Source organism: Rhincodon typus, unplaced genomic scaffold (genome assembly GCF_021869965.1).
Source record: "Rhincodon typus isolate 14 unplaced genomic scaffold, sRhiTyp1.1 hic_rhity00003819, whole genome shotgun sequence".
Classification (NCBI taxonomy): domain Eukaryota; kingdom Metazoa; phylum Chordata; class Chondrichthyes; order Orectolobiformes; family Rhincodontidae; genus Rhincodon; species Rhincodon typus.
This window is the reverse complement of record NW_025969457.1, coordinates 3,072-15,031: the sequence shown is the minus strand read 5'-3', so window position 1 is coordinate 15,031 and position 11,960 is coordinate 3,072. Positions and strand designations below refer to the sequence as shown.

The following is an 11,960-nucleotide window of genomic DNA, read 5'->3' as shown; positions in this document are numbered from 1 at the left end:
CTACCTTCTGCCTTTTAGATGATGGGGAGTCGGGAGTGAGTTAGTTGCTGCAGTGTTCCTATTCTGACCTGTTATTATGGCTGCTGTAGTTGAATGGCGAATCCAGTTGGGTTTCTTATCAATAGAACCCCCTAGGATTTTAATACTAGGGAATTCACTGATGCTAACTACATTCAATGCTAAAGATTGATGGTTAGATTGTCTCTTGTTGGAAAATGTCATTGCCTGGAATCTGTGCTACGTGAATGTTACTCGCTACACGATATTGACCAGGTCTTGTTGCATTTGAAGCGACTGCTTCAGTACATGAGAAGTCACAAATGATACTGATCATTGTGCAATCATTGGTGAACATTCCCACTTCCGACCTTGTAATGGAGGCAACGTCATTGACCAGGCAGCTGAAGATGATTAGATGACTGACCTCCAACAATCACAACCATCTTCCTCTGTGCCAGGTATGACTTCAACAAGCAAAGAGCACTTCCCCACTTTCCATTGATTCCAGTTATTCTTGGGATGTTTGATGCCAAACTCAATCAAATTCAATCCTGATGTCAAGGGCTGTCACTCTCATCTCACTTTTGGAATTCAGCTCTTTTGTCATGGCTGAACCAAGGCTGTAATGTAGTGAGGAGCTGGCAGCCCTCATGGAATCCAGACTGGGCGTCAGTGAGCATGTTATTGCTATGCAAGTGCTGCTTGTGAGCACTGCTGATAACATATTCCATCACTATGGTGATGATTGAGAGACAGGCTGATAAGGTAGTAATGGGCAACATTGGATTTGTCCTGTTTTACATGTGAAAGGCATACCTGGGCAATGTTTCACATTTCTGAAGAGGGTCCAGGCCCAAAATGTCAGCTTTCCAGCTCCTCTGATGCTGCGTTGCCTGCTGTGTTCATCCAGCTCTACGCCTTGTTATCTCAATGTTTTACATTGTTGTGTAGATGCCAGTGTTGTAACTGTACTGCAACAGATTGGCCTGGGGAGCAGCAAGTTCTGGAGCACAAGCCTCCAGTACTATTGCCAGAATGTTGTGAGGACAGTATCCACTGCCTCCAGCCACTTCATGATATCAAGTAGAGTGATATGAATTGGCTGCAAACTGGCATTTGTAATGCTCGGGGCTACTGGTGGAAGCTGATATGAATCACCCACTCAGCACTTTTGGGTGAAGGTTGTTGTGCATGGTTTAGCTGTATCATTTGCACTGATGTGCTGTGCTCTTCCATCATTGAAGATGGGGATATTTGTGGAGCCTCCTCTCCAGTGAGTTGTCCAATTGTCTACCACCATTCACAACTGCATGTGGCTGGACTGCAGATCTTAGATCGGCTCTGTTTTTCATCAAATTGCTTAGCTCTGTCTATAATTTGCTGCTTATACTGTTTAGTATGCAAGTAGTCCTCTTTGGTAACTTCAACAAATTGATATCTCATTTTTCACATCATTTGAAAAGAGGCAATACTCCAAAAGCTTGTGATCTCAAATAAATGTGTTGGACTCTCACTTGATGTCGTCTGACTTCCGACATTTTCCACCGAGTCCAACACCAGCACTTCCCCATCATCTCATCTTAAGTTCGTCTCTGAGACTCCTCCTTCCGATACTGTCTGTAATGTCTCAAACTGTATGAGAAGTCCTCAGTCATGTTTTACAGTAGAGAAACATGTTGGCATATTTTAGCGCTGGACACATTAGCGTCTCATACAGTCAACGACAATGAATGGATTTACAGACTCTGAAAAACCTCTTGACTCACGCTCTCGTAAAGTCCCTAATGTTAAGGCGTGCTCTGAAATCGAAGCCATGTTGGAATCGAAGCTGAGCTAAAGACTGTCAGGCTACCAAATGACATTTTATGCCATTTTGTTTTCATATCACAGAGGAGTAAGAAAATGCAAATAGCCAGGAATCAGAAAGTGAGGCACATGCGGCTCTGGCGAAGGAAATTCTATCTCATTTAGTCAGAAACAAGGGACGTGAAGGTCACTCAGAGCTTTTCACATCGAGAAGAAAGCGCAATCACGTGCTGTTAGCACCTCATTTAACAACTCTCATCGCCGTTTACGTTCTGTTAATACGTTTAGAAACTGCCTTTTGTGCATCTCCAAATAGGCACCGTGGAGATTAATAAAATACAGTGAGTCGCATTCCTTCGTTTCCCACACAGGTTTCCAACTCAGCGGCAGCCGTCTGACATTTGCTCACGTCCAGGTCGGGAAAGCTCCGCAGACAAAAATGCACGGTTAAGGAGAAAGACAAGGGAAATGGCAACTCATTCCTGCATCGAGGATCGAACAGCCGCGCAATCTGATCTGTCGTTCTCGGATTAAAGTCAAAATCAGCTTTTGAGATGGAGGACTTTCTTTGAATCATTTGTCCTACAAAACAGGCGTGATAACTGTCAGTATGCTGCAAGGTCCCATGTAGTACACGATGGCCTGCTCAGCTTTGTGCATTTTCCCTGTAGTGCGCTGCTTTTCATGTTACGTGTAAACGCGACAGTTCTTCTGTTTTGAGCAATGACGGAAACCATTTTCCAAAGCGAAATTCTGAATTCCAGAAATGTCGTGCAGTTCATGCTTTCTTTATCGAAGCATAACCGAAGACAGTTTCTCCAAGATGCATTACAATTGATGCCCGACCGAGTCTCACGATGGAGATTCAGCTTTGCATTGATGTTTGTTTTGATTGCTGGGCTCGAGGTAACTGGTGGGAAATTGATATTGTAGCCGGGCATTGCCATTTTCGCTTGGGTTGCGCGTGAAGACCTGTCTGTTTTGGGCTTCGCTCGATTCGTGAGGAGCGAACACGGTTATCTTCTTGCAGCCAAAACACCTCCCGGATAGCGGTCATCGGCGTTAAAGGCGAAAGAGCCCTTCGTCCCTGGGTGGGCTCGAACCACCAACCTTTCGGTTAACAGCCGAACGCGCTAACCGATTGCGCCACAGAGACAAGCGCGAGCGGGGCCTGCAAACAAACAATTAAACCGGGGATCAGCAACTGTCGCGTCGTCCGGATGGACAGCCCGAAAAGAGACACTGCGGTGTACCTCGTCCATGCCGGCCAGATATCCTAAATTCATTCAGCCCCATTTGCCAGCAATTGGCTGTTCCTATGTTGCTATCTTTCGGTGTTGTTTCAGGCAGAGATTTTTCAACAATTGCAGGGAACATCTGACAGTGCTGCATAAATCTCTGCCGACCGCCATTCTGAGCTAATTCCAATTGCCCGCCCATGGTTACGTATTCCTCCATATCCTGCCTGCTCATGAATCTGTCTAAATGCCTCTCAAATGTTGCTATCATGATGAAAACAACGATGAATCGACCCCACTGAATATCAAGTTCATCATTTTTACCCCATTCCTCCCATAGCTGCAATGGGCAGCCCCTGTTGCAACTTTGAATCAGACAGTGGAGGATTCTCACATGCGCTCTATCAGACTGCATGCTTCTTCACGCATGCTTCCAACTGGATACATGGAACACGTGGCCGTGTGAATATTGGAGATTCAGGGGTAGATTTCTCACTTACCGGACCAGAGTTTTAGCTGCGGTGCTGCACATGATCATCTGATATTCTAAATCCAATTCTGGTCTCTTCTTATTCAATAACTTTTACCGTTAAATTCAATTTACCTTTGTGTTCCATTCTTATGCATTCAGTTGTCATGAAAGTCTTAGAACGTGTCCTTTAATGAAGTAATGGTAAAGTTTGATGACAATGGGTGTAGTGTGGGTCCTGTCGTCTGTGTGAACTTGTCAAAGGAAGTTGGTGAAGTGTCACTGAATAGAATTCTGTGAAGAAACTGCACGATGCTGTGAAAAGCCTCATGACAGCGGGGATGTAACTATTTTCTGTGAGGCATTGTTTTCCAGACTCGAGGAGAGTGCGCAGTGCTGTTCCCAAGAATGAACCATAGTTGAGTACAAAGTGCACAGTGTCAAAGAAACTAAACAGCGCAGAAAGCCACATGAACTGCTTTTTACCAATAAAATTTATCTTGCTGGACATTGGTCTGTGTTCTATCCCTGAGCCTTATGACACGATCAGGGCAACACGTGAGCAAGTGCAAAAAGGGAAATGAGTGCAGTGCCAGAGGACATACCGGGAGCAGCACCAGATACACGGTGAAGTTAATTTCCCGCAACAGGAACTCTTCCCAAACAGCAGACTGAGGTGAGAGAACTCAGAGTTAGGTGAAGCTTTGGAATTCGGTGCCCCAGAGACTGTGGATGTCAGTTATTGAGTCTGTTCAAGAATGCGACTGACAGATTTCTACAGAGTAAAATCATCAAGGGCTCAGGGGACAGTGGAGGAAAATGTTGAAAATGTACAGTTCAATAATCAATGCAATTTAGCACTGTGTAATTAAGCAAGTTACTTGAACAATTTCGGAACCACCAGTGAAGACGACCATACAATCCCAGTCACAGGCAGTTTGCCAACCGTGAATGTATACCAGAAATATGGAGGCAGCGCAAAATATGCCGCTCTAGTGGCGCAATTGGTCAGTGCGTGGTACTTATATGTCAGTATAGAGGAGTGTGCAATGCTGAAGTTGTGAACTCAAGCTTCACCTGGAGCAGTTTTAATTTGTCGTGGCTCGAGAAGGTAATGAGGAAAGGCAGTTTTGAGTTTCTGTGATTTGGGAAATGACTCAACGATCGACAAACATCCTGAAAATATTCGAAATGTGAAAAAATATCTGCAGAGAGAGAATAAAAGTGCTTTTTTTCAACTTGACGTTTTTCACATGGCTGACTGCACTGAGTTAAATTGCGGGAAAAAGAAACTGTTTAACTCATTCCAAATTATTCAATTTGCTGCAAACTCGCACAGTTCATTGAAATAATCAAAAAAGAAATTAGATTTATGTCATTCAACCGTACAAATGTTACATTCAACTTTGGTCAGAATTTTTATCAGCTTAACAAAAAAAAAAGCGGCTGAGAAGAAGGAAGGGTTAAATATGCAAAAAGACAGAGTTTTGTTTGTGAATTTCTTGGATGGAGTTCAGAAAGTATGAAATGTACCTAACATCAATGAATGTGCTCAAATCTTTAAGGCACCAGTTTAAAGCGGGAATTGCGTCTCCGAGCGACGGCTTCCTTCCGACTCGAGAGGGTCTAACTTTACTTTTTTATTTTAAAATGTGCAGCTCCATTTATTATGCTCCACGGAGAATGAACTGCCAATCTTATTCAGCTGCATGTATACAATAAATTTCTTTATACGGGAAGTCAAAGAAATTCGAAACTATTTCCCACCCACCCACAGACTTTGTCTCACTGTTAACGTGCCTCCTTAGGCACCTAGGGGTGCAGGTACATAATTCTTTGAAGTTTACAACACATATAGACAGGGTGGTTAAACAGGCTTTTGGCGCGCTTGCTTTCATGGCTCAGTCGTTTGAATTTACGAGTTGGACAGTTCTGTTGAGGTTGTACAGGTCGTTGATGAGGCCTCTTCTGGAATACAGTGTGCAGTTTCGGTCGCACAGGTGTAGGGGGCATATTATTAAGCTGGCGAGTGTTAGAAGAGGTTTACCAGGATGTTGCCTGGTATGGAAGGTTTGAGTTATAAAGAAAGGTTGGATAGGCTTAGACTTTTTTCGCTGGCGCTTAGGAGAGGCGACCTGATAGAAGTTTATAAAATAATGAGACGTGTAGACAGTATTAATGGTATTAGTCTTTTCCCTAGGATGGGAGATTTCAAGACTAGGGGACATTTTTAAGTTGCGAGGAGATAATTTTAAAAATAAACATACGAGAGGCAGAAGTTCGCAATGACTGTGAATAAAACGATTGCAAGTTCCAGAAGAGGAACATGTGGCAGAGAAACGGGTGACAGTGAAGCAGGCACGCGAGGACAAATGTGTTTCGTTTGCCAGTGAAATTCACCGCTTCGCAAAGTGGAGAACATTGAAGTGAGGCAGTGGCGGCGATTATTTTTGCTGGTTATTCACCTTGTGAATGCTCTTTCCGCTGATATCCCTGTTAACATCACAAGTCGACAGGATGAAAGATGCAGCAATACGTGTGGAGCAGTGGTGAAATTGATACGGCGTCTGACTTTGGATTGGACGATTGAAATTTTGTATCTTCCCTCTCTGGAATGAAGTTGACAGCTTTCCTATCTTTGCAAATTGACAGTTGCTTCCGAAACGGAATGTGTACCCAGCGCTGTTTTTGTCAGATTCCGAGCAGGTGAAGTGATTGGATCGCTGGGTTTTGGAAATTTAAAGTTACCCATGAGCAACATCAATGTGGGACTATTTCAACTCACTGTCCATTTCATACCTCAGCTCATGGCAACGGCTCCCATCGTCAGAGAAACTGCTTATGTTCCACATAAAGCTGCCTTTTGCCGAGGAATCGTGTGTACGGCGACAGAGCGTGGACATGATCGAGACGGAGTGCATATAATCCTGAGGCCTCTGTCACTCTCGGAAGATATATCTGCGTATCTCCTTCTGTGGCTTAACATGAGGATGACTACTTCAAGGGGCTTTAACATAGTTTTAACATCTCAAACTTCAGTCCCATTCGTTGATTACAGGGATAATCTCATTGCAATTTGCACTCTAAAATTAAGAACACCAAAGGTGTGGGAGAAACGCTGGAAACTGAGGATAGAATAGATGGATGCCTGAAGACACGCACTGACAAGATGGCCGAATGGTCTTTTTCCACACTATTAAAAACTCGAAGACGGGGACAAACTGATCTGCAGCCAAAATAAGCAATAGAATGAAAAGGCTAAAGCAGTGTCATTGAGAAAAGATGGCATCAGCTGGGTCGCTTTCCCTGGTGGTCTAGTGGTTAGGATTCGGCGCTTTCACCATCGCGGCCCGCGCTCGATGCGCGGGCAGGGAACTTTCTTCGGTCTTCGCAAGGTTTTCATGACCACAGCACTGCTGACTAACTTTTAGAAGCTGGAAGGTAATCTATTTTATCCCAAATGATAATCAAGCTAACATGCAACAAAGAAATCCTGATGCTGGAAATCTGAAACCAGAAAAAAAAGCGAATTGATAGACAATCTCAGAAGGTTGTTGTTGTTCTCAATGAAGGTTGTCCCAACCGTTACATTCCTTACTTGTCATTTGTCTGTGGATGGTAACATTTCCTGAATCGTGTACAATGGCATTCAAATTTGTTTGAACACTATCAATAGCTGTTCTTTCATTACCTTCCCGCTCTGTGTTTTAACATCACGTAATTTGACAGTTTATCTTACTTTTCCAACTTTTTTCAAACAATCCCGTTCGGGGTTACGATGTGGAAGTGCTGGTGTTGGACTGGTGTGGACACAGTCAGAAGTCTCAAGGCACCGGGTTACAGTCCAGTGGGTTTATTTAGAATGACAAGCTTTCAAGTGCTGCTCCTTCATCATGATAAATTATTACTTTATTGCAACAGTACTTTCTACAAGCAAAGAGGGCAATGAAACAAGACTGATCGATGACATCAGAGTGTAGGAACCTCTACGTTGCAGTGACCACAGTGTGACTAGGTTTCACGTTTACTTTGAGGGAGGGCAGTTTGAATGTAAGACGAGAGCTTTATACCTAAATGAAGACAATGGTACAGTTTGAAGTGAGGGATGGCTGAAATGAAGTGGAAGATTAAGTTAAGAAATTGTGCAGTGCAGACGCAATAGAAGAGATTTAAGGGAATAATCCAGAATACACAAAAAAAGCCCTCCAGTGTGTCTTGTCAGTTTTCCATCGGTTTTGAAGATGAGCACGCGTATTTTCAGCCTGACTCTGGTTTCACAATCCCATTGCGTCACAACACCCAGAAGGTAAGGGTCAGGTAAATGACACAGAAGGTGCAAAGTACTTCACGACACGCACAATGACAGATAAAGTGCTGAGGAAGCATGCAACACACTGAGATGGAGCGTACTTATTTATGTGAAAGGCTTTTGTATATAATCCCTATTACATAAAGACTTCCCTCACATTGGAAAAAAATTAATTTCCGGCTGTGTAATTCTGATGAACAGCTAAATATTTGCCTCGATAAGACGCTGTCAGGCAGTGACATACTACCTTCTGTAACAGCGTGGTCTAGTGAAAGCATGCTGCCCATCAACCAGAACTCAATACATCAGAGTTTTCCAACGTTATGAAGAATGTATTTACTGCTCCTGCCGTCACCTGTTACCCTATATCACCTGAGCTTCCCGCTTCCAGTAAACACTTCAAACCCGCACAAATCTATCGTATGTTTCACATAGCTTTTGTCCCCAACTGAACTGTCACAGGTATGATGAACCGATTGGCCTTCTCTGACTCTCTCACTGTGGCATGACCCAAATGGGAAAGTGCATTGTGTCTGATCCACAGAATACCCTGCAGTATTTCCCCACGCCGAATAAGACAGTGCCATCCTCCCTGTGACATGTACATGTTGTGTAATATTTTGTCGCGCAATGTGTCCCTCTGTGTCAATATCACCTTTGTCTAACTTCCCACATTCTGCTGGTCAAACACTGATTTCACTCAGAATCATAAATTTATCACAGTGCAGATGGAGGCCATGCAGTCCACCTTCGCTCTGCCGGTTCTCTACAATGAGGAAATGGGTCATTCTCTTGACTACTTCCTGTAACTCTGCACGTTGCTACTTTTAACGTAACCATCGAATTCGTTTTTCAATAACACGATTGAACCTCACTCTTTGTCGCAATCAGTGATTACAGTGATTACAGACTCTAACCACTCCCTGTGTGAAAACATTTTACTTGATGTCACTTTTGCTTTTTCAAATGAACCTCTGCCTAATCACTCTGGATCCTCCCATGCAAGGGAACATTTTCTCCTTATTGATTCTGTGTAGATGCTTCATGACTTGGAAAACTTCAATCAGACCAGCTTTCAACCTTCCAGTCTATATTCATCCATGACATTCCACATATGCAGCACCTTTCACAACGTTTTCAGCGTTGTCTACAATCAAATAGCGCCTCTGCTTCCTGAGGTTTCCCGCCCAAATCTTTGTGATAATCCAGATGGAGGATTTATTCAACGTCAGATTGCGTTGGTCAACATCTTGAACCCCTTGTTTTCATTTTCAACACGCGCCATGCTTGCTACAATGACACCTCTGCTGCCGAAGCTCAATCCTATTTCAAGAAGTCCGACTTCATGAGGTGCAGTCTTCTTTCGAAAAGCTGATCAAGCGACCTGGCAAAACTAAGAGCTTGCCTGGCGTTTGAATCCGGGACCACTCACATGCTAATTGAATACAAATCCCCAAGCAAGAATCATACTTCTCGACCAACGAGCCAGTAAAACCTTTGCATTTCTAGCGCGGAGCCAGATGTGAAGCAGAATTCAGTTTCAAGAACATCTGCTCATTCTGTGTCTCTGCTCCCGAGACAGTATTGTTCGTCATTTGCCCTGGGACCGAGCACTCTCCACTGGTGGATTATGAAACCATTTTCTTCCACTTGCAAGCAGTGCTGGGGGAGGGAAGCATGCATGCACTGTTCTGGTCTCGCAAACACTTGCTTTATTCGCATGAGCTGGAAATTAGCAACTTTAGTTGCGAACTTCCTCCAAATGTCTGTTTTCCAAGACAGAGACAAAGAAAGATGCCGAGTTGCTGGGAAAGAGAGAAATGGACACTGAAGACTCTTCCATCAGGTAAATCAACATGAGTTCTATTTGTGCAACCTGTTTGGTGTCCAGGATTCGTCTTCATACAGCAATCCTGCAGAAAGACTTTTGCAACGCGGGATCAGTTTGTTTGCTGCAGGCTGGGCAACAGTTAATATCTGACAGTAACAGTCTCAGATCAAGATAATCGGAGTGAAACTCTCACTCATAGCTTCATTCCCGTGCAGAAGGAAGCCGTTCAATTCAGCGAGCCCACGGCGACTGCCCTGTCACTTTTATTTTTCCAGGAACAGTGATATCCGTCCTAATAATGGTGTCTGTGTTGTGATGCTGTCTTCGATGGGCTGATCTTTGACTTGATCTGATTTATTACTGTCATGGTTCTCTTGTTAGTCACAGCCCCCCACATCACGTGAAAGACGCTGCTGCCTAAAACACCGTGCGGAATTATTACGGGGCGCCCTGTGCATTGAACACCCTGCAACTGATGCGTTTCAACTTCACTGGCTCTTTGTGGAGGTTTCATTCGACATCAAACATCATGAGGCATCTTTTGTGTTTTGCTTTGTCCTGTTGGCCGCAATGGCACCTCTGTCTTATCTCGCCTTCGAGAATTCCGACCTTATTGCACACAGCCGGTTTTTCCAGAAGCTGATCGGCGATCAGGGCTTGTCTGGGAATTGAACCTGGGACCTCTCGCAGTTCTGCAGCGCTCAAAGCGAGAATCATGCCCCGAGATCAACGAGCCATTGCCAGAAGTGCGTGTCCAGTTCTGAGCCAGCTGGAACTTTCTCCGTGTGAAGTATATTTCACCTTGCTCCTGGGATCCAAAGCAGCAAAGAATTTCAAGAACATCGTCTGATTCTGTCTCCCTGCACTCGACACAGTCTGTAAAATTCAGGCTCACCGTGAACGTGGAGAGGGGCTCTGACATTATGGTTTCTGCACCTGCTGTTGCATAAAGATCACTGTAACTGTGTCCAATGACAGGAAAGGAATTGCTGTTTTTTGGAAGCATGACTTTATGAAGTCACTGTCTCTCTGTTATAACAGAAGAGGACTGGAATCTCCTGATAGATTGAATCATGAATTTGGGTGTTTACAGATTAAGTGGTAAAATATCAGGATAGTGGTATTAACACCGCGCTATCACCAACTGAACGAATCGCCTGCCCAGAGGGAGGCGGCTGTGTTTTAACCCCATGATGAACAGTTTATGTTTTACTTCTTGCACTGGGGGAGCTAAGAATTTACCCACACAATTCATAACACATACAAGAACCATCGTTCCCATGTAAAACTAAGAGGGAATTTTTGAGAACAATCTAAAACAACAGGAAAGACGATTTTGGTCAACATGCACCGTCACCAACAACCTCCGTCGTAATATAGGGTTTAAGGGAACTTATTTGCATATGAACAGCGTGCGCAGCACGTGATTTAAACACGCAACCGTCTGATCTGGAAACATGCGCAAACTTTACACGTGCACTGCTGCTGTACAGGATTAAGGGAAGTGATGGCAACATAATGATTTTAAACTACAATTGGCAAAGGACGTCAAAGGGTAGTGCTCATTTTCTGTTAAATCACCACAACGCTTCTGTCTCTCTTCAGTCATCTTCTTCCTCTCTCTGCCTGTCTATCTGTCCCTCTGTTTCCTCCATTCCGCTCTTCTCTACTTCATTGTCCTAACTTTTCTTTCCTCCTCCTCTACCTTTTTCCCTCGTACATCATGCTCCGAATTTGCAGGACACCGGGGAGATATGTCACAGGGCGAATCCAGGACTTATTCTGGACACTTCTTCAAATGCAACGAGAGAGAAATGACCTGAGAGAGAAGAAACAACTGACGAGACTCTAGACCCTCCTTTGGATATTCTTCAGTAAATTCAGCCGCCAAGAATAAATATTTCTCCAATTTCACGAAGAAAACCCACCATGAATATCATTAATACAAATAGAGAATCCCAAGAGTAGCTTAATTTGAGGCCAGACACGGAAGTGCCTGAGATTGTAATGTAGAAATACAAATACCTGGAGATGTAATTACATTTCATTGAATGATTCAGTACCACGTGACCCACGACTATTTCATATTCATGTTCAAGAAGTCAGCATCATCATTGCGTCACAATAGTTGAAGGCCACCGCCGCTCATGCCATATGACGTCATGGTGCAGCTGGAAGCCCCGGGGACAGTTTATGAAGGAAACTTCACTGAGGGTCAGACAGTTCTGAATCGGGAAACATTTGGATGGCCAACCGGAATCATTTAATGCGATATAAAATCTCCAAATTAAACAAGTTTGAGGCATC

General features: G+C 43.9%; 1 non-coding gene across 1 annotated transcript; it reads right to left on the bottom strand.

Moving 5' to 3' along the window:
• Positions 1–2,888: 2,888 nt before the first annotated feature.
• Positions 2,889–2,962, bottom strand: trnan-guu. The gene has a single exon. It is a non-coding gene; the product is annotated as a tRNA-Asn (tRNA).
• Positions 2,963–11,960: the final 8,998 nt, after the last annotated feature.